Source organism: Heloderma suspectum, chromosome 1 (assembly GCF_057233095.1).
Source record: "Heloderma suspectum isolate Gila_16-S chromosome 1, 16-S_ref, whole genome shotgun sequence".
In the NCBI taxonomy this organism is placed as follows: domain Eukaryota; kingdom Metazoa; phylum Chordata; class Lepidosauria; order Squamata; family Helodermatidae; genus Heloderma; species Heloderma suspectum.
The window spans coordinates 254,018,203-254,041,966 of NC_139458.1; the positions used below are offsets into that span (position 1 = coordinate 254,018,203).

General features: G+C 42.5%; 1 long non-coding RNA gene across 1 annotated transcript; it reads right to left on the reverse strand.

The window, feature by feature from the left end:
- Nucleotides 1-1,156: 1,156 nt before the first annotated feature.
- LOC146358967 (uncharacterized) lies at nt 1,157-23,383 on the reverse strand. Its single transcript, XR_014786354.1, has 3 exons — nt 23,271-23,383; nt 3,566-3,645; nt 1,157-2,319 (listed from the first exon to the last, which is right to left on the reverse strand). It is a non-coding gene; the product is annotated as an uncharacterized LOC146358967 (long non-coding RNA).
- Between the last annotated feature and the right edge of the window lie 381 nt (nt 23,384-23,764).

A 23,764-nucleotide genomic window follows, 5' to 3' on the forward strand; every position in this document is an offset into this window, starting at 1 on the left:
AGACCCTTCAACTTCTGTTTACCTGCTGAAAAGAATCCTTGCCCACCTGCCACAGAACAGCGTCGCAGTGGCCTTCAAACACGATGCCATCAAAGCTTATAGGCCTGCAACCCCACATGTGATGTCAGCTGTAGTGGTCTTTCTACAGGCTGTATGCAGTTTCCACAAGACAGACCAAAGCCATTGGCTCTTCTAATCCTTTTAACACAGTAGCTTCTGCTCCCTCTCTCCAAAATTATACTGTAGCTGGGTTTGAGCACAAGAATATCCACCCCACCCCTCAAAAAAAAACAAAATGGAGGGTGGGGGAACAGAATGGAGAGCAGGGAGAAAACAAAACTCCAGTTAAATGAGCACTGAGTGTGGTCAGTTGGCACAGAATGCTGAAAGATTGATGGAGGAAAAAAATATATGTGTGGAGGGGGCAGGATGTACAACTTTTTGTTGCTCCATTTGTTCTTACTGTCTACTATTTTTGTAGCCTTGCTTTGCTGTACAGAGTGGTCCCATCACCACATCCTTGTCAGCTGGTGCCTTTGCCATCAGCTCAAGAGCTAGACATTTGCAGGTCCGCAAGTTCCATGAAGTTCTTTCAGCTGGCAGGGAAGGGAACATTGCACATGTTCTATCACTCGGCAAATCGGCCTGTCATGTTTTGCACAATGCTGTCTGATCTCACATTGTATGGATGCAATACTGTACCAATCCAAGACACTTTGACCAACACTGGAGATTCATTAACCCTGATGCAGTGAACACCTGGGCAAGATCTCCAAAAGCCTTTGCCCTGAGGGAATCCTATGAAAACTATAAGGGCTTGCCCATTAATAATTCAACAGGCCTACTTACTTGTAAGATCCAGGAACTAACACCTGCAGTGAAAACATTTGACAGCACAGATTCCTGTCCAGTTCTTCACCTGTGGAACCAACAAAGGCACTGTGAAAACCTCTTATGGTCGTACCTCTGACAGATCAGCTTGGCATTGTTACTGATAATCAGCAACAAGCATTCCCAACCTAGAGCCCTCTGGATGTGTTGGATTACAACTCCCACCAACCCCAGCTAACATGGCCAGAGTTGTAATCTAACGAGTACAAAGGGCACCAGTTGTAACAAAACAGGACCCAAGAATGCTACACCATACACAACTGGAACACATGAGTGTAAATTATGTAATATTATAATGTAAGGGGACAAAAACAATGTATATACAAAAAGGACCACATAAGTAACAGCACAATACAAGGAACAGAATTGTTAAATTGTAGATGAATGAAACTGGCTAAATGCTACAAAGACAATCAGTAATTAATTGCAGCTGGAAGAACTGCTGTAGAAGTTGTGGCCTTCGGTTTTTGCAGGAATCTAGATGTAATCCTGTGTTGCAACAGGCTTCCTCAGAAGTAAAAACCATACAAGCTGAAAATAAAGACATCACATATTCATCTCAGTAGCATGTGCACTGTAAATAATATAATTATCTCCATTTGAGGTTGGATGTCAGTACACAAAGGTGTTGGAATCTGGATAGATCTAATAGACGCAATAAACTCACTGCCATGGCCAAGATAAAGATGTAGGAGTGAGATAAGATCACAACTGAGAGATACAGTGATGAAAAAAATTAATACAAAAATACAAAATGTAAAAATTATTGCTGAAATTGTACTAGTTTATCCTAAATAACTTAGAATTGAAACGGCTCACATGCAAACTTGTATTCTTAGTGCAAAGAATGTGCACATCTTTGCATTGGAATGTATCAATTTTACATTGGGATTTAACGAAAAATGGAGTCACCAACATATTTCCCACAGCAAAGACTTGTTAGCTTGATAATACAACCTAGATACATAATGCTTATTTAACCAGGGGTGTATTGCCCGCAGAAAAGAACTATTAATAATATAACATTTGAAAAATATATAAATACTGCTCATTCAGCCAGGAAAGATGTTAAATCCAAATTCAGGTTCAAGCCATGAGGTTGAACAGTGTTCAGTTTAAGGATCCATTCTGCTTAGCCAATGGTGAGTGATGATTGAAGTTGTATGATAATAGAGGGCCACAGGTTCTCCATCCCTGGTATAAAGGGAATTGGAAGTTTGGGGATTGCCTCTAATTGTTTTGGCATGAAATTCTCTCTTGGCAGGAATGTCATTGCCATGAACCAGTCTTTCCTTTATGAAAGTATGCAGCAGGTCACTTCCCAAGTCAGGAGCATCAAGTAGAGAATCTGTGATGTCTTGTGAGGCCAGGTTCTTCTTGGCAGCGTTCTACAAGCAGAATTCATCCAGATTGTGGAAACTGCTGAAGCTGCAAAGAACGTTGAATAGTAAGTCTCTATCTCTGTTATCATGCTATTTTTCTGAACTACTGGCTTCATCCTGGAAAGCTTTAACCTATGAAACCATGTTGTACAAGATGGCTGAAGACACCTTCAGTTGGCTGAAAACTGAAATCAGAGGTTATATGTAAACTCCTATTGGTTCATGTCTTTGTAATTAGAGTCCTGCCACCTCTCTTTCCAGTTCCATTAAGGCATACTGGGACCTGATCTGGATCAACCTGATTTAAGCTCTTGTTTGACCGCTTGATGACACCTGCTTGAAATTCATTGTGGATAAAACAGACCGAATGAAAGAGAAATGAAAAGAAAGATATGACACACAATTTCCGGCATACAAATGAGCTAGGTGGATTGCAGTTGCTGGCTTTGCATTGAGGATAACAGTCCCCCTGACTCTTTTGTAGGAAAAAATTGTGTCCACCACTCTCTTTTAATGTGGCACAAAGCAATTTCTCACACTGCAGAAGTTCAGCATAAAAAAATCTGTGCTTTGGATTTCATGAATTTATAAAGTAATAACGAATGTTGCCATAGGAAAAATGTCCATAACTTTTGTTGTCTATGAATTAATTTAAATGATTGAAATTTCACATTAATCCCTGTATAGGTTTGATAGATTGTACACAATAACAAAACATGTGAAAATTGGCAGCCACTTTCTAAGATGGTGGCCATACTACTAAGCCAAAATTTTGGCAGCCTAGGTTTTTGAATTCAGTACACTTTTTGATATCGAAACACCCTGTTGCACCTAATTCTCCCCAAATACCACCAGTTTCCTCAATTTTGGAAAGGTGGTCTCAGTTTAATTCTTTTCTTATTTACTTTTCACAATAAGGTGGAGTATGTTAGGTCAGAAAGCCAGTGACTTTCTGAGCTTAAGCTGGCCTGAGACTCAGGTTTGTTAGCTTATTTTCTGGCAGTTTTTCTATGATTTCAACAGGTATGTTCCAAGCAGGAAATCTTCACCTGTTGGATTTCTGGTCATCAGGCAGCTGTTAAGTGGACAAGAACCTTGACAGAAAATGAAATGAAATGTGGCAGCCTTATCTGAGATTGAAATGCACATTTGTTTTTGCAAAAAAACACCACCACCCCTGCAAAAACCCACTTTCGGGTATGCGGGGAGAAGCATAACACAAATTAGCCTTAACGTAACATTACATCACTCTATTATAGATTGTAGCAGAAATGCTCATTCAGTCTTCATACTTTCCCGTCCTTCAATGTCACTGACAACATTTGCTTCTGCAGGAAGTTGCACTTGTCCATTCAAGGCCTGCTCCTTCCTCCTGAAAAAAAGAAAATAAAATATGTGTGCCATTCCTTGGGCTTATTCAGACAGTGGTAGTACAGTAGGCTGTGGTGGAACAAGGAATTTACCTGACATTCTAGTTGCACCATTACTGGACTTTCCTGCTCCTTACAGCAGCAAAGGCCCATGAGGTAGGTAAACTGATTGTTATCACAGAGGCAGAACTCTCAGAGCCTGTTCTTAGCCACACCCAGTGAGGCATGTTATAGTACTACAGTGAGTAAACACTGATAAGGGCTGGAGAGAAACCTGCTACAGAGAACTCTCCCCCTAGATTTTCTTTGCTGAAGCACAGAAAGGATAGCAGTCTTCCCCAAAGCCTATTGTCTTAGATCAGCCTTCTCTTAACTGGTGCCCAGTGGCCAGGGTGACTTGGGATGATGGGGCTGCGGTCCAACACATCTGGAGGGCACCAGGTTGGGGAAGGCTGCCTTAGTTCAGGGGCAGGCAAAAAGTAGCTCTCCAGAGGTTTTGAACTTGCAAGCAAGCCCCAGCATTTCTGACCATTGGTCATGCTGGCTAGAGCTTCTGGGAGTTGAAGTCCAAAAACATCTGGAGATCTCTTGCCCACCAGTGCCGTAGATAAATTGGGAAATGCCATAGTACTACCATTATATACATCTGTATATTTCATTTTTGTTACAGAATGGCCTCAGGGCAGTTTGTTGAGAAACAATGCAAAGCAAGCTCAGGCTTGAATGTTTACACGTCCTGCAGGAGTTTTGTGCTGCTTTAATTAATCAGTCCCTGTCTCTTTCTAAAGGTGACTTAGGCTACCCTACAAAGGAATGTGCCATCTCTCTCTTTACTGCATTCAGACACACACACACACACACACACTGCTGTTTACACACCTACAGCCTTCATCTAGAAGAGATAGCTAGAACATTCTTTTAAAAGAAACTGATAACTGTTGACACCAACATTCCCTCCCTGCCCATGTTCCATTAAAAAAAAAAAGTTATTGAACATTCAGGATCCTTTGGCAACTTGAACTCACTCTACAATAAATGTGCATCTCTCTCTCTGTCTCTGTCTCTCGGACACAGTCTGCAAGCTTCCCTCAGGGCTGCACTTTTAGTTCAGGTACACTGCATTTTCCAAGAACTCAACCTTTTTTTAAATTTAGATTTTTAGCCCACACTATCTCAAAGTCTCATGGTGGAATCTGAAAACAAAATCCCAGGAAGTAGGGAAAAAATACAATTTTTCCGGTTCTTTGCAGTTTGACAGAGAACACAATAGAATAAGCAAGATGAACAAAATCACCACAGAAATTGTGGTGTGTTGTAGGTGTTTATTGAAACCTATCTGGTTGCTTTGGCTTTTCCCCAGCCATGAGTTATCTTTTACCAACCCTATGATACTATCATTTATGTATGCTTCCTGTTTGTTTGCTTGTTTTTATTCTTTTGTAAACTGCTTTGGGATTTGTTTCAAATGAGAAGTGGTGCACGCGCACGTGTGTGTGTGTGTGTGTGTGTGTGTGTATGTTTGTGTATATATCTATATCTACATCTATTTAATAAACAATAAACAATAGTACACTTTCTTCCACTATCCCCTTGACTCCACACTGATGCAGAGCCTCTCTTAACTTGGGCCTAACCCCCAGGTAAGTATGCCAAAGATTCCAGTCATGCATACAGCACAATCCTATGCATGTTCACTTGCAAGCAAGGACCATTTTGTTCCATGAGGCTTACTCACAGGTAAGTGCATATAAGATGCTAGCCAAACAGCACAATCCTATGCATATTTATTCCATTACTCCCAGATATGTCATCTAGGTTTGTAGCCTTAGTTACCTATATGAGTTGGGGAATGGCTATTGAGAGGTAGATTGAATGTTAACTCACTGGGTTAGCTGCTGTGGACTGGATTCTTCCCCTGTCTTTTCTTTCCTTAGCTAGTTTGCAAATGCATCACCTCTCAAGTCTTAAAGGGTATATTCACTTCCAGGAAACCTGTTACACCCACGCCAGGAGAAAACCCCTATCTGTGCCTCCTTTTATATAGGCATTTCCTGTGACACACCTGCCAGAATTGTGTATTCAAGCTAATGAAACTCGAGGAGTTGCAGCATCTTGCATTCTAAATGGGTGAATGAGCCGATAATGGTCCTGAACCAATATTTATCCTGACGTCAGCACAGCTTAGTGTTGCCATGCTTAGGGCTTGATATGCCAAATAAATTTGTTGAAGGCTACGAAAATCTCCCTGTGTCCAGGGCCAGCCCTTTCTGTCCCTGATCTATGACATATCAGGCATGAGATTAAAAACCACATGAATACTCTCTTTCCATCTGTGCAAAATGGGCAGTCAGGCTGAATGTTACCTGGTGAATCCCTTTGTACAGCTTTTGATTTATATCTTCTAATACAGGGGTGGGCAACCTGGTGCCCTCTATATGTTTGGGACTACAACTCCCATAATCTCTCACCAGCATGGCCAATGACCAGGATCTTGGGAGTTGTAATCCAAAACATTTGGAGGGTGTCAGGTTACCCCTCCTTGGTGAACAATAGGTATGCATGTTCTATAGTTTAAATTATACAGGGGTTCATCAGGTGACAAGAGCAAGCCATATGACTGAGCCATTTATATGGGGTCTAGTGCAGGGCTGGGGAACATGTGGCCCTCCAGAGGTAGGTAGGCTGCAACTGTTATCAGCCTTAGCATAGCTAATAGTGAGGGGTGAAAGGAGTTGTAGGCCAAAATATCTGGAGGGCCACATGTTCCCGATCTATGGCCTAGTGGAATGCTCCATTGAATCCTTTTTGAAATAATACTACAAACAATTCCAACAAGAAAAAAAGGTGGAAGACAACAGAAGAAACCAATGTAGCTTCACAAAAAGCTTGGAGATGGTCTGAAAACAAAAACGGACACATATAGGAAGTGGAAGGAAGGCCAAGTAACAAAGGAAGAGTACAGGCAGGTAGCACAGAATTGCAGGGATGGCGTCAGGAAGGCTAAAGCTGAGAACGAGCAGAGGTTAGCGAGGGATGCCAGAAGCAACAAAAAGGCTTTCTTTAGATATGTGCATAGTAAAAAACAGAGGAAAGAAATGGTGGTTCAGCTATTAAATAAGGATGGCAAAATGATAACAGATGACAAGGAAAAGGCAGAAGTGCTCAATTCCTACTTTGGCTCAGTTCTCTCCCGAAAGAGGGTCTATGAGCCCCCTGGCAAAGGCGAAATACAGGCTGAAGGGGCAGGATTACAGCTTGAGATCGATAGGCATATGGTGAAGGAACATTCGGAGAACCGACCTCTCCCCCACTTCTGTACTGCCTCGGAGGCAGCACGGAACAGGCCTGTCCTCCGCACTAACAAGAGGAGCGCGGAGCGGCTGGAAAGGGGCGTGGCTGGGGGCGTTCCGGAGCAGCGAGAACGTAACTGCCTGTACGACACATCCTATGTGTCGTACAGCAGTCTCCTTCCCCTCTCTGTGCTCCTGTGGCTAGACAGCCACAATCGGCTGTCTAGCTGAAAAAGCAGGGCAGGAGAAGAGCGGAGGGAACGACCGCCTCTGTGCTTCTCCTGCCCTGCTTTGGATAAGTGGTCACCTCCGAGTTCGGAGGCGGCCACCTATCTAGATAGGATTGCACCTTTAACCTACCTTTCAGGTTTTACTGCCCCCACCAGGTGGCTTACAAGATTGAAAAACACATGAAAATACATTGTATCTATATCCACATCTGCAGCCACATCCACATACCTCTTAATAAGAGGCACGAGACAGGCAGTTGAATAGAGCCTCAGACTCTCAGAATAAAAGAACTGCGTGTGATGCCATTGCAGGCTGCCTCTTAGCCAGCATAGTACCGCTAAGGCTACCACTGCCTCAAGCAGGCAGCTTGAGGGTGAGCTAGGCTACTGGGTTCTAGAAAGAATGCAAAAAGAGAAACAAGTTCTCAAAGGTGGAAATACTGAAAATTTAATACAGCAGTTTCCCTGAAAGTGCAAGTGAAACAGTAGTACCTCTGTAACCTGGTTTAGCTTGTTTTCAGCATAGGGATGTACAAGGTTGCCCCTGAAGAAGTAGCTTATTGCAGAATGTGTTGGGCTGTATTAAACTTTCAGCACTCGCACCTTTCAGAATGTTCCTCTTTTTGTATTCTTTCTGGTTTTGGTCCCTCCTTTTTGATTTTTGTTTACTAGATTCTAGGACATATCAAGATACTATCTAATCTCTGGAACTATGGAAGCATACTCTTTATAAAATGACAGTGCTCTGCACATAATCAGGGATATTTTGCCCTTTTTAAGAAAAATGTTTGCCTGGGGAAGGAACTCTTCACATGCGCAGAGCCATTCAATTCAAGGTGCTCAAATTTTGAAAATAAAATGGTGGCAGGCAACCCTTCTATGAAGTCTCACATGCGATCTAGAAATTCTGGAGTCTGGGGAGTAGCTTTGCTGACAAGATCAATCTGAACTTTAATGCATTAGCTTGACACAGCAAAACATAGTAGTGCATTACCCTGAGCAAAGTTAGTTGGATTCAGTAAGAAAACCAAAATCAGAATAAAAGGGAAAAATTGGGTAGCTCAATAAGTCCCCATCCACTTTTTGTAGAGGATGGAATGCAGAATTCTTCATTATGCCTTCAAAATAAATTATGCAATGAGAAAACTAAATATTAATGCAAATGTTAGCAGCTATGGATTATGCTTATATCACAGATTTTTTAAAGCTCAGATTTACATATCTGATCATGCAAGAACAAACAACCCAGCTAATCAGGAAAAAAATGATACCTTGGGAAATATAGCACAATCCAGCCAAAGTTGGATGCTCCAAGGATTTCAGTGGGAGACATAAGCATAAGCTTAACATTCTCCAACCAAAATAAATATGATTTATTAACTTGGGTTGGATGCATCGTCCCAACTGAGACCATCTGAGGAATTTCAAAGCAAGCTTGCCATTGCGAGGTGCATTATTAGCAGGCAGTTGTAATGATTTCATTGCTGTTCGGTTTCAAAGCATGAAAACACAATGGAGGCTGGTGCTGCCTATTTCAGTGGGGCAGTGATTCTGCCTAGGTTCCATCTGTACCCATTTGGGGGACAGGGTTCAGCACTTTGGGTAGCTCCTTTAGACTTCTGACCGAAACCCAGGGTGGAACCAGGATTGTGTGGAGAAGAAAGTGTGGATGCTGTACCTGAATCAACCACTCAAAGAGGGGGAGGTGGTGGTAGATGGGGAGGGTAGAACCTATTGGGTCATTTCCTAGGGGGTGGGGTGGGGGTGCCACAGAGCAAACTGCATAAACGTCAATAATGCAGTAAATGCACTCTGTAATCTTGTTTTCGTTTTGCCATAGGGAAGTATCTTTGTACCGGTACCTGCAGTTTCTGCCAAGTGTGTGTGGGAGGGCGAACCTTCTGTTTCTCCTGGTCATTGAAGTCCCATCCCCTGGGTCAGCTGGATGCATTGGACTATGTGTCACTCTGAAGCTATAACAGCTAGAGCGTCTCCTGTGCAAAGATCAAGATGCAATGTCTTGCAATGTGCCTAGCAATGGGGAGAGGGTGTGGGCTGGAGGTCTGTATCATTATGTATTGGCTAATGTGTTTGGACATGTATTGTAGCATAGGCCCAATCTTCTAAATTCATCAGCAATTATTTTTATTCATCCAGAATAAGAAAATGCAAGCTAAACTGAATGTTTGGTGAGTGATGCTGAATGTGCTAGAGAGATGATGTAGAGACAGGAATGAGATTTTAAAATTGTCCAAGGAAGTGCGAACCCTTACTGAAAGTCACTGGGATCTGAAATCCCAAGCATTGTGATTCACCCCATTTTTGTATTGGCAATTGTTATTTTCTTGCTTTGCCTTTTTTGCTTTATATTTAGCATGTACGCTTAGCAAGCTATATAATACTGTATTTACTTTAATTGCTTAGTGGACAACTGCATATGGAAGTCTATGAAAGTTCAAGGGCTGGAGTTCATTGGATTTGGTTTTGGAAGAATAGTGAGTAGTCAGATGTGAACATACACAGCTTCCTATATACTGTCTGTAGTGTATAGAGACCTGCATAGCCCTGTATATTAGGTGATTTACTAGATTTCTTCTTTGAAAGTAGTGAAGGCCAGTGCTTTTTGTTACTAACACCAGAGTTAGGTAATGCACAGTACCTGTCCCAGACATTTCGTGCTTGGACAGTTGATAAGAATGTTCCTTCTGTGCTGTGAGAAACTTTCTCAAAAAGAAAAAGACCCGCCTTTCCACTCTTGGGCGAAGGAAGGGAGGTGTGTGTGTGTGTGTGTTTGTATCTTGCGACAGTCTGTAACTAAGTGAGACAAGCCCTATAAAATCCTGTGCAGAATGGCCTGTTACCTGTTCTTGTCTGAGACAGGGAATGTGCACCATTTGACGCCTGTTGCTTTGAGGGAACCAGAGCAATTCCAGCTTCGAGCTGAGGGGCATGTGAAGGCTTGTCTTTGCTTTCCTTATCTGCATCCATCTTCCATCAATAAATTATATCATTCTTTCACACAAGTGGACATGACTGATATTGGTACCCTCTAATCTATTTAGTGTGGGTCCTGGCTGGAACAGTTCCCAGGCTTATGACAGGCCCCCATTTTTTTCCGTTGGTTCATCATTTTGCCTCTGTTGTTGTTGTTGTTGTTTTTGTTGTTGTTTTTAGAGAGGGAGCCCTCCTGAATGAACAGCCCCTGCAAGACAGCCTTCAATGTGTACCACAGAAGGATGGTGGAGTCTGTGGCAAGTCAATTGTCTGCATAACATTTTGCTATGGTCTCAACAATTTTCTCTTTGAAGTGCTATCTTGTGAGCAAGCTCAGATTCAATCTCTACACAAATATTTTACTATGGTTGATACTCATGCTTAAGATCAATACCATGTGAGCATGATCAAAGATATTAATCAGGCCTATGCTAGAGTCAGTTACAGCTGGCAAGAGAGCAGAAGTTACTAAGATGAAATCTGTTTGTTTATTTATTTATTTTTTATTTACAATATTTATCTACCTCTCCTCATCAGAAGATTTTGGAGCGGTGAACAACATGATAAGAATAAAACAATGGTTAAAAGAGTTTAAAAAGTTAAAACTTTTTTTAAAAAAAAGACAAATCCCAATGAAGTGGAGTTCAACAAACCACGGCTGGTCATGCAAGGAAGGCCTCTTGATATTTATTTATTTTTATTTACAATATTTATGATCTCATTCCTTCGGAAATAGTAAATGTAGTTATGCTCATTCCTATGTACCATTCTCCATGAGTCAGCCAAGCTATGTTTATCAAGGAGGTTTTTCAGGGGGGGCATGTGCCTTAAGTGGAGGAGGCATACTAGTACTTCTATTGAAGTTGCAATTATTCTTGGCTTTGCCCATCATTACATCTCCTGTTTTAAAATGTGCCAAGACCTCAAGCTCTCACAGAATCCAGAAAGAGTCTTCTACTTTTAATTGGTACTTCTTGTTGAGAATTATGTCAATCCCTTAGGTGCATTAGGTGACCCCCTGCACAATATTGATCCCCTGGAGCCTGGTGAGACAGAATTTTTTGAACTCTAGGGTAGCAATGGATCTCTTGGAGCATTATAATATCGGGTCTCCATTTCATAAAAGCATTTTGTCAGTCTGTGTCACTTAATAATAGAGTCCTACCCATTCACATTCAAAGATGTGTTTTTTAAATTATCGAATTGAGCAATTTAAAAAACTTGTATCCCAGTACTGCTTTTCCCACCCTTTTGTTGAGTATGAGTGCTACTCCATTTCTTCTAAGGGATTCTTGCCCACAGTAGTAGATATGATGGTCACCTGAATTAAATTTGCCCATGCCTGTCCATCTGCCTGTCCATCTCAGTACAAATCCAAGGCAAACCATTCAACATCACAGTAATTCAAGTCTCTGCCCCAACAACTGATGCTGAAGAAGCTGAGGTTGATCGGTTCTATGAAGACCTACAACACCTTCTAGAACTAACACCAAAAAAAGATGCCCTCTTCATCATAGGGGATTGGAATGCTAAAGTAGGAAGTCAAGAAATCACCAGGATAACAGGCAGGCATGGCCTTGGTGCACAAAATGAAGCAGGACAAAAGCTAATAGAGTTTTGCCAGGAGAACACGCTGATCATAGCAAACACTCCTTTCCAACAGCATAAGAGGCGACTCTACACATGGGCATCACCAGATGGTCAATATCGAAATCAGATTGATTATGTCCTTTGCAGCCAAAGATGGAGAAGCTCTATACAGTCAGTAAAAACAAGACCTGGAGCTGACTGTGGCTCAGATCATGAGCTGCTTCTTGCAAAATTTCAGCTTCAATTGAAGAACGTAGGGAAAACCACTCAACCATTCAGGTATGACCAAAATCATATCCCTTATGAATATACAGTGGAGGTGAGGAATAGATTTAAGGGATTAGTCCTGATAGACAGAGTGCCTGAGGAACTATGGACGGAGGTCCGTAACATTGTTCAGGAGGCAGCAACTCAATCCATCCCAAAGAAAAAGAAATGCAAGAAAGCCAAGTGGCTGTCTGATGAGGCTTTTCAAGTAGCTAAAGAAAGAAGGGAAGCGAAAAGCAAGGGAGAAAGGGGAAGATATATCCAACTGAATGCAGAGTTCCAGAGAATAGCAAGGAGAGACAAGAAGGCCTTCTTAAATGAACAATGCAAAGAAATTGAGGAAAACAATAGAATGGGAAAGACTAGAGATCTCTTCAAGAAAACTGGAGATCTCAAGGGAACATTATGTGCAAAGACGGGCATGATAAAGGACAAAGAAGGCAGGGACCTAACAGAAGCAGATGAGATGAAGAAGAGGTGGCAAGAATACACAGAAGAACTATACAGGAAACATCTGAATGTCCCTGATAGCCATGATAGTGTGGCCTCTGAACTTGAGCCGGACATCCTAGAGAGTGAAGTCAAGTGGGCCTTAGGAAGCATTACTAACAACAAAGCTAGCGGAGATGACAGTATTCCAGCTGAGCTATTTCAAATCCTCAAAGATGATGCTGTTAAAGTGCTGCATTCAATATGCCAACAAATTTGGAACACTCAACAATGGCCGCAAGACTGGAAAAGGTCAGTTTACATTCCAATTCCAAAGAAGGGCAATGCCAAAGAGTGTTCAAACTACCACACAATTGTGCTCATTTCACATGCCAGCAAGGTGATGCTCAAAATCCTACAAGCTAGGCTTCAGCAGTATGTGAACCGAGAACTACCGGAAGTACAAGCTGGGTTTCGAAGAGGCAGAGGAACTAGAGATCAAATCGCCAACATTTGCTGGATCATGGAGAAAGCAAGAGAATTCCAGAAAAACGTCTATTTCTGCTTCATTGACTACGCTAAAGCCTTTGATTGTGTGGATCACAACAAACTGTGGCAAATTCTTAAAGTGATGGGAGAACCAGACCACCTTACCTGTCTCCTGAGAAACCTGTACGAGGGTCAAGAAGCAACAGTCAGAACCAGACATGGAACAACCGATTGGTTCAAAATTGGGAAAGGAGTACGACAAGGCTGCATATTGTCACCCTGCTTATTTAACTTATATGCAGAGTACATCATGAGAAACACCGGGTTGGATGAATCACAGGTTGGAATTAAGATTGCCGGGAGAATTATCAACAACCTCCGATATGCAGACGATACCACCCTAATGGCAGAAAACGAAGAGGATCTCAAGAGCCTCTTGTTGAGGGTGAAAGTGGAGAGTGCAAAAGCTGGTTTGAAACTCAACATTAAAAAAACTAAGATAATGGCATCTGGCCCCATCACTTCCTGGCATATAGAAGGGGAAGAAATGGAAGCAGAGACAGATTTTACTTTCTTGGGCTCCAAGATCACCACAGATGGTGACTGTAGCCATGAAATTAAAAGACGCTTGCTCCTTGGGAGGAAAGCTATGGCAAACCAAGACAGCATAATAAGAAGCAGAGACATCACCTTGCCGACAAAGGTCCGTCTAATCAGAGCTATGGTTTTCCCAGTAGTAACGTATGGCTGTGAGAGCTGGACTATAAGGAAGGCTGAGCGCCGAAGAATTGATGCTTTCGAACTGTGGTGCTGGAGAAGACTCTTACAAGTCCCCTGGACTGCAAGGAGGTCAAATCAGTCCATCCTAAAGGAAATCAACCCTGAGTGCTCATTGGAAGGACAGATACTGAAGCTGAAGCTGAAATATTTTGGCCACCTAATGCGAAGAGAAAACTCCCTGGAAAAGACCCTGATGCTGGGAAAGACTGAAAGCAAAAGGAGAAGGGGACGACAGAGGATGAGATGGCTAGATAGCATCACCGATGCAATGAATATGAACTTGAGCACACTCCGGGAGAGAGCGGAGGACAGGAAGGCCTGGCGTGCTATGGTCCATGGGGTCACGAAGAGTCGGACAGGACTGAACAACTGAACAACAACAACAAACAATATTGTTCTTTACAGCATCGGACTTTCTTTTTACCACCAGACACATCCACAGCTGAGTGTCCTTTCGGCTTTGGCACAGCCGCTTCACTCTTTCTGGCACTACTTGGAAATTCCCTCTGCTCTTCCCCAGTAGTATATTGGACACCTTCCGACCTGAGGGGCTCATCTTCCGGCATCATATCTTTTAGCCTTCTGATACATTCCATGGGGTTTTCTTGGCAAGAATACTGGAGTGGGTTGCCATTTCCTTCTCCAGTGGATCACATTTTGTCAGAACTCTCCACCATGACCTGTCTTGGGTGGCCCTGCATGGCATAGCTTATGGCTTCACTGAGTTACGCAAGCCCCTTTGCCACAACAAGGCAGTGATCCATGAAGGGGAGTTTCTTGTCTAGCAGCTCCAATACAAGTGACCAGTCTTCTTGGAGTTCTGATCGTAGTTGCTGGAAAAGTTATTTCAGACTGTTGTCTGGTTGGCTGTTATTCTTGCCTTTTGTGGCTTTTGTTGCTTTAGAGGAAGCAGGTGCCATGTCTGCAATAGTGAGAAGAGTCTTGGGGGTTTGGGAATCTGAGTGATCTTTAAGGTGGAAATATGTTGTGAGGAGTCAATCAGGAGATGAGTTGAGATCCCATTTCATCACCCGATGTAGTCCAGGTTTTTATGAGGGGTGCTGAGAGTCAAAGTGCAGTTGAGGAGATCAGAGAAGGCTGGGTGGGCAGGGGAGCTAAAGATCTAGACATCCACCTTGCTTGCATGCTAGCCTTGCCCCCATCCTAAAATAAATCTTAAACATTAAAAACACTGAATTACTTGAAACATGAAATTTCTCACCAGTTAATAAGGTACATATCCTAGAGCAGGGTTGATTCAACTCTGTTCTAATGACTTTTTCTAAGGATGAAGAAAAATGTTAATATTGTAAGGGTATAATCCCATGTACACTTACCTGAGAGTAAATCTCGTTGAACTCAACAGGACTTACTTCTGAGTAGACATGTATAGGATTCCATGTAACACACGAACGTAGGAAATTGCCTTATACTGAGTCAAACCGTTGGTTCATTTACCCCAGTATTGTCAACCCTGACTGGCAGTAATAGCTCTCCAGGGTTCCAGGCAGGATTCTTTCCTAGCCCTATCTGGAGATTCTGAAGATTGAACCTTGGACCCCTTTTTCAGGGGGGGAAAATGGGAAAAAATGTTGAAACCACTTCCAATGCTCTTATAATATGATGTCTTTCTTCACCTTTAGTTAAGAAAAAGCAAAGCTGTTCAAGCCTCCACAAGACTGAACAAAAATTAAGGGGAAATCATCAGTTCAGTTGGTGGAACTTGCTCTGATCTTGAGACTGGGAACAAGCTGATTAAAGGAAAAGGAAGGGAGAAGGACTTCATCTGTCTACACCAGGGCTAGTTGTGTTTTGGACTACAACTTCCATAACCCCCAGTCTGCATGGGCAATGGTCAGGGATGGTGGGAGTTGTGTTACAAAACCTCTGGAGGGTACCAGCTTTCCCACTTCTGCTGAAATAATAAGTTAATACATTCATGATCAATGAATCATGACAAAACTAAGAGATTTACTTCTGACACTCAACTGCTTGGTGAGTGGAAAAGAAAAGGCCTGTTTGTCAAAGATATATCCAGGAAGCATCAATTAAATTATAGCTTCAAAGTCTCCCTTATGCTAACTAGTATTACAGTGAGTACCCTTTTATTTTAATGCAATAAGCAATTAAAATCCATGTGATAAATAAGGAACAGCATCTGCCCTGCTGTTCTTCTGGAATGCCCTTAACTTTTAATATGTGATTGTTATTTCACAATCAAATTCTTTCCTGTATAATCCCACCATTACTCAACATCCAGGCACAGAAATTATTCTTCCCAAGGCAGAGCACTTATTTGTTAACTTGAGTGAAATTCCTCTCCTGAATTCCTGAGGGAAATTAAACACATGTGATAAGTTGGCCCTCCCTTTGGGACAGGGCGGGTGGAAGGAAGCCATTGGAGCATGAATCTCTTGCATCAGGTTGCTGTTTCTACAGAATCAAGGAGCCCAGGTCATCACTGGAGCTTACCCTGAAGATTGATTCCTGAAGAGGGCTTAGAAGAAAGCTATGGAATTGAATGGAAGTGAAAATTTGGTTCATAAGCAGGCCTGTCTTTCCTTGAGGGCAGAAAGTTCTGCTGTCTGAAGATTGAGAGACTAAATCAGGAATGTCGATTTAACAATGATACCATCATCAACACCTTCGATATTACTTCTTTTTATACTAACATACCCCCAAAAGACGGCCTCTCTGCTTTAACACTTCTTAAATAACAGAACTTCTAACGAACTCAGCACTGGTGTCTTAATATCCCTGGCTAAGTTGGTTCTCACTTGAAACAATTTCATGTTCAATGGCAATCATTATTTACATCTCCAAGATACAGCAATGGGAACACGTATGGCCCCATCATATGCCAATCTATTTATGGGACACTCCAAGAAACTATCTGCAGAACTCCTGCCTACAAGCCTAGCATATGGTGGCATTACATAGATGACATTTTTTGTCATCTGGGACTATGGAAGGGATAGCTTGGAGATTTTCACCAAGTTTATCAACACTATCCACCCAACAATAAAATTTACCAGTAATACCACAACTGAAATCCCAAAATTACCCTTCCTGGATGTCCTCTTAACTATTGAAAACCATCTAATTGTCACAGACTGATACTGTAAACCCACAGATTCCCACCTGTACCTTAACTTTAAGTCATGTTATCCAAACCATCTAAAGAAGAACATTTTATATAGTTTGGTTCGTTGGATAAAACACATTTGTAATAACAAAGAAAACTTCTCAAGAAGATGTAACACGCTTAAAAAACATCAACAATGCGGATTGGATACCCTAGTCATATTGTTGACTACAACATCAATCGAGCATCAGTAATATCCAGAGATACCCTTCTTTATGAAGCAAAGGCTAACTGTTTGAAAGAAAATTGCATTCCATTTGTTGTGGACTACCATCCTGCTGCCCCTAATTACTACAAGATATTTACATATATTTACCCTATTATATCTTATTGTGCTCATTTAATGGAAGCCATTATTTCTCCACCACGCATCACATTCAGGAAAGCACCGAATCTGCGTAAATTGTTTGTTAAAGCTACACTTAAACAAGATATTTGCATCCCAGGATCATACCATTGTAAATCAACATGTTGCATTACCTGCAGTTATCTCCAAGAAACCACTTTTTCAGGAGCACAATTACTAACAAAACATATTGCATTAGACAATTGTCAACATGCACTTCTACTTATGTGGTTTATTTAACTGAATGTAAAAAAAAAAGGATGTCGTATGCAATATGTAGGGAAAACTGCAACGGACTTAAGAACAAGATTCCATAACCACAAATCTGTGATTCTTACCAAAAAACTGGAGCAGCCTGCTGCAAGACATTTCAACTCTCCTGTACATAGTCTCTTGGATTTACAGTTGGTTCCAATACAACAAACAAAAGACCCTGATATGCTTGACAAAAATTTCTGGATCAATGGACTGAGAACTCTTAGACCAAATGGCCTTAATCTGGAGGACAATTCATAAGCATTATACGACCCATACCTCTGTTTTTCTCCTAAGGCACTTTCATCTCCTGGCATTCCAAACTATGACTCCTGATACCCAGTTAACAGGACAGCTACTGATGAGGGCAGAAGCTGAAACGTTACTCTTAAAGAATATTTTTAATACTCTGTTGTTAGTCTTTCTAGCTTTCATATATATATATATATATATATATATATATATATATATATATATATATATTTTCACTACATACATTAAAAGTATCAATTTCAATTGGCTACAGCATTCTAGAAAAAGTGGATTATACATAAACTTCAATAAAAACAGACCAAATATCCATATATGTATCCATTTGTGAGTGGCACCGATATACCACCCTTTTGTGTGTTGTTAGGTCTTTAATCCATTGCATTATAGGGGGTGAGCATTTGCCCTTCCAGTGATGTAGTATCAGTCTTTTGGCTGTCAAAAGGGAGTGGAGCTTCCAGGAAGCTGGTCAATAATTTAAAAGCAGATGTACATCAGTAAATATTAAAGAGTGTTTGAATTAAAACTTTATCCATATAATAACTTCCTCCCCCAAAGAGGCGACTATTGGGCATTTCCAAAACATATGGTTAAAAGAAGCATTAGCTGTATTACACCTCCAACAATTAGCTGAGTTAGACAAACCTTTATTGAAGAGAAGTTGTGGCATCCAATAGACCTGAAACAAGTTTTTGCTGAATAAGATGGAAACTGAAGCTCAAATATTTTGTCCACCTAATGCGAAGAGAAAACTCCCTGGAAAAGACCCTGATGCTGGGAAAGATTGAAGGCAAAAGGAGAAGGGGACGGCAGAGGATGAGATGGCTAGATAGCATCACCGATGCAATGAATATGAACTTGAGCACACTCTGGGAGAGAGCGGAGGACAGGAAGGCCTGGCATGCTATGGTCCATGGGGTCACAAAGAGTTGGACACGACTTAACGACTGAACAACAACAAACATCCATAGACACTTCAGAAACACACGCTAAAGTGGCGATCCATTTTTTTGTTTATTTCATTTTTTGTTTATTTTTCCTTTTTTATGATCTGTTTTGTTTTGTTTTGTTGACATTTACAATAAAAAAGGAGCACTGATGTAATGTGGACTGATCTCAAAGAAGAGTACTACATGGAGTACAAATTGTTCTCCCTCTGACTCAACCTGTATGGAGTCAGCCAATTTGTGCCAATGCATGACTCAGGTCCTATGGGTTAGCCATATTCATGCAAATGAAAGGAGTAACACGGCTTCAGGGAGCAACCTGTGAATTAGTGTCTGCTTGCAAAGCCGGTTGGTGCTGCCAAAGGTGCCAAAGCACACCCCAACATCTGAAAGGATGTGCAGAAGAGAAAATATTGGCCAAGCTAGATCATTGTAACGGGTAGCATGGTGATTAAATTGTTTATTTCCCTGGCATAATGCATGGTGCATTTCGGAGTCAAATGATGGTTAACCTAGACATTAGGGGCAGTTGTATGCATTTATTCATGTGTCTGCCATGTTCATGTATACAATGGGGCATCTGATTTTAACAACAAAGGGGGTATGTGGGTAAGAGGAGCTGACTCAGCTCTCTGGGTCACCTTGGGCCAGTTCCTATATCTGGGGTAAGAATTTGTGGCCCTCCAGATGTTGGTGGACCTCAACTCACATCTGCCCTAACCAGCGTAGCCAGTAGTAAGGGGTGATGGGAGTTGAGGTCAAACAACATCCAGAGGGTCTCATGTTCCCCATCTGTGTCTTCAGCTAACCTAACTGAAGGATTTCGGTGAAGATTATGGGGGGGGGGAGGAGCATGTGCTTGGCCTTGAGTTTCTTGGTGGAAAATTGAAATAAAAATGAAATAAATAAAATATCAGTTTGCAGAGTCAGAATAGCATAAATAGTAAAAATATTGTTGTGAACAAAGATGACCCCCAAAGTTCCTTCCCACTGAATGATTTTATGATTGTAATGTTGGGGTCTGGGTGACAGAAGAACTGCTAAGATGGTCCAACCAGTTGGCCAAGCCTGGCCTAATTTTTTGTTAGGTAACTACCCTAGTGAAATATTGCCATGGGAATTAAGGCATCTGAAGAAGGCATAGATGATGGATGGAGACAATTTATCCTTATTTACCACTTCTAATTAAGGATGAAAGGGAGCAGGGGAGCTAGTTTCTTTGCAGAAGAAGGACACAGGGACAGAGCTAAGTTTGGGCGCTGGTTGCTTCCCTGAAGATTTGATGTGGGAGCAGTGGACTTTGGCTATCTGTTGGAGCATTTAAGCTCTTCCTTCACTTATTCTCAACCAGTATATTTGTATGTAAACTCAATATTACAAAACAATACATCTCCAGTGACTTGCTTCCATATGGAACCAAATCTCCTTGCTGTTCACAGGAGTAGGGTGTGCATTAAAATATTCATTGTCTTTCTATAAAATGACTTAGTAGACCTTTTAAGTGAATATACATCTAAAAATTTTTAGAAGTGTGAATGCGATGAGCATGTGTTTGCAGACCCATGTAGCATACAAGTAGCACTCACCAGACTGGCTGCACTTCTAGGGATGTACAAAACACTTACCTGGCTCCATTCTGGGGCATCCGCTACGCCGGCCACCATTTGCATGGCTGCCAAGCTGTGATAGGGTACGTAAGTATTTACGTAGCCTATCACGACAAAGGTTCTTTTGCCGTGATAGGCTACGTAAATAGTTACGTAGCCTATCACGAAGCAAGGCAGCCACGCAAAGGCCGCCATTTGCGGCTGCAGCAGCCCGGCAGCGGCCGGGAGACCAGCTGGAGCTGCTGCCGCCACCGCATCTGCTGCTGCATCCGCCGCATCCTCCACTGCTGCCAGAGCCACCGCATCCACCACCAGGTACGCTCCGTCCTGGGGGGATTCTGCGGAGTGGCGGTGATGGGAGGCTGTTCTGCCACAGATTCTGGGGGGGGGGGCAGATTCTAAAGAATCCGGCCTCACTGGAGTCCGTGGCAGAATTCTCTGACATCCCTATGCACTTCTTGAGTATGCCATTGGTGTAACATGACTCTGACTTGTAAGTACGGATGTACCAATTTTGTTAAATCCATTCCCCCTGTGTTTCATGGATTGTCAGGCATCTTTTGTTCTGTCATCCACTCACTGACAGAACTGGAATTTTATTTGGCCAGAATTGTGTTCTTGCATTAATTTGCATTAGCGCTAATTCACAAGTGTGCATTACACTAATCTACATTAGTTAACATGAATTACCACATTACCGCTAATGCACACTTGCGCTGATGCACTAATGTGAATTAGTGCAAATCCCTCACCAAAAGTGAAAAATCGTCTGCAAGTCCTCAGAATCCTTGTGACTTAGAAGAAGCCCATCCGCCGTGAGATCTGAAAGTCGGATTCATAGAAATTTGATCTTATCTGAATCCATTGTGGATTTCTCTGACAGCCCTACTTGTATTCAGGATTGAATTTTAGGCCTTCCAAAGTTACTGTTTTCATCACAACTCACAAGGGAAATTTCTATCAATGCATATAGTAATGGAAAGGTGCTCTTGTAGGCTAGCCGGCTTTTGGTCTATGTAAGTTGTACTATCCACTGAAAATGTTCACAGCTCTCTAAGATGGCCTTTCCCAGTGTGGCTTCTGTGGGTGCCATGGTGCTCACAAAACTCTCCTGCCCCTTCACCTTGCAACCTGTTTTTTTTTTAAACCTATCAGAGCATTTTTTGGGGGGGCAGGGTGGCTGGGCATATCATGAAGAGCAGCACTGGCTGTAGCTCCAGTCATCTACCATCTTGGTTTCTTCAGAGTACCTCTGGGCCCTAGTGAGAACCTATGTGGGCACAGATGCACTCTGAGGAAATTGGGATGATGGGTGGCTGGAGCTTCAGGCAGTGCTGCACTTTGCTCAGCCACCCTGTTAAAAAAAAAAAGGAACATTAAAATAAAAAAGGAACCCTTTCCCTCTAGTGCCTGGTGGGACCAGAGTGACCAAGGGCCATAGCAGGGGGAGTGGAACAACTGGAGGGTGGGGGGAGAAGAAAGAGATGGAGGTGGATTAGCTGGAAGACACAGAGAGATGGGGATGAGTTGGCTAGCCAAGGGGAAATGAATGGATTGAGAGTTAATTGAACAGGAACTGATTTGGGGCAGAATATGCACGGATAATGAACTTGGGGGAAATTGATTTGGGTGTGATCTTCCTATTAATTTGGGGGAATAAATCAATTTTAGATAAATTTATCTTGAGTTGATTTGGCACATAAATTGGCTTGCTTTCTGTGAAATGGGTGTTGAGGCAGGAAACAGCTTTCGAAGGAGTGGTTTTGTGTTTTGGGGCTCAGACTCCCCCCCGCCCTCCGTCCCGTACTCAGGTACTTTGGCAAGTTACATGTCTTTCAGCCTCAGCAGTTTGCCTCCTGTGAAATGGGTGTTTTGTGACAGTAGCCATTTTGTGACTGAGCATGCCTCCTGCATGGCCGCCATTTTGTGGCAGCCTTTGTGGAACATTGGAAGGCCTTAAACTCAAACTTAAAGTCAGAGCCTACACTTCCTCAAAATTCCAAATGTGCCCATGGGCCCAAAAATGTTGGGGACCTGTGCTCTCTTAGGCATCATATTCTGCCCCTTCCCCAAGCTGCAAACTACCTCAGTAATCAATGAAGTCACCTAGGCATTTGCTTGAGGCGATCACAGTGATGGGGAGGGAGATGTTATGTTTTCCAGTGCAGTGCTTTTTGACTCAGCCCTTGATGCTGCCCAAAGCTCCACCCTTGCTAATGACATCCCCTTCCTTCCCTGTGCTTACAGTGGAGCAGAAGGAAGCATCAGCTCTGGGGAAGCTATGCCTAAACGGTGCTATGCCATCACTGAGTCTGTTTCAATGTGCCTGCAGGCTGAGTGACTAGCATGATGCACCGACAATTCCTCTCAGCAGGAAGCCCATTGGGGGGCAATTTGTATTAGTCGGTATAACTATTGTGAGGTGTCTTACATGTTAAAGGAGGTTCCATATCTCAGACTTCCACTTCTTTTTAGGGCCACATAATGCAGAAGAACTGTAATGGCCCCAGGAGTGTAACCAAGTCACCTGTAGTTTTAGAGGGGCCTAGAGATCCATAATGCTTGGTTTAGGTTCATTATAAGTGCAATTTCCTTGCTAGTGGGCCTCTGAGCATGTGAGATGAGTCACAAGTCGATAGCGCGGCCTCAGCACATTCCATGCTAATGAAGGCTAGTATCTTACCAGGGCCTAGGATGCACCTGGGAAATGAGGCTCTGGTTATGCTGAGCTACAGGTGTCTGTGCTGGGAAAGTTCTGATTGTTTTCCTTCTGAACAAGCGCTGTTAGCCTATGCTGGGAAAGCTGCAGTTGAACGCTAATTAACGCTTGCAGCTGCCATGCTGCCGCACTGTTAACAGGAACCCCAAATCTCTGTATTGTGCTATATTTTTGAGATTTGATGACTGTTGACTGTTTTTATAGTCACTGAAGTGGAGATCAGCCATGGCCAATGCCTTGATGAAAAATCAATTAATGAACACACTTACCCCGGGTGCTCAAGGCCACTGAAGATTCCAGCTGTGTAATGTGGGTGTCCGAGCCCTTCACTTCCACGTGAGGTGGGGTGAGGCTCCTGGGCCTGTTTCACCTTCAACTAGCTAGGGAGGGGCTATAAAGAACTTGCAGGTTGGGGCAGGTCTGTTTGAAGCAACATAGGATGTGGAATAAATAATATGAGGTATATTTCCAGTTGAGGTCCCCACCTAGTGGTGGGAATACAGACTGTAGCTGAGTAGATGGGTGAGTACTTGCCCCAGATTCTCTTTCCTTTGCCCCTTTTTTCCCCTTGACGTCCGCATACTCTAGGGTTGTTGCCTTTAAAAATGGAATATTTTCTTATCTCTGTCCTTTTAATCTGGGTGAAGCTGCAACTGTTGCAGGGCAGAGAAACAACTGGTCTACTGCAGGGTGGGCAACTTGTGGCCTTCCAGATGTTTTGGCCTACAACTCCCATCAGCCCTCACCATTGGCTATGCTGACT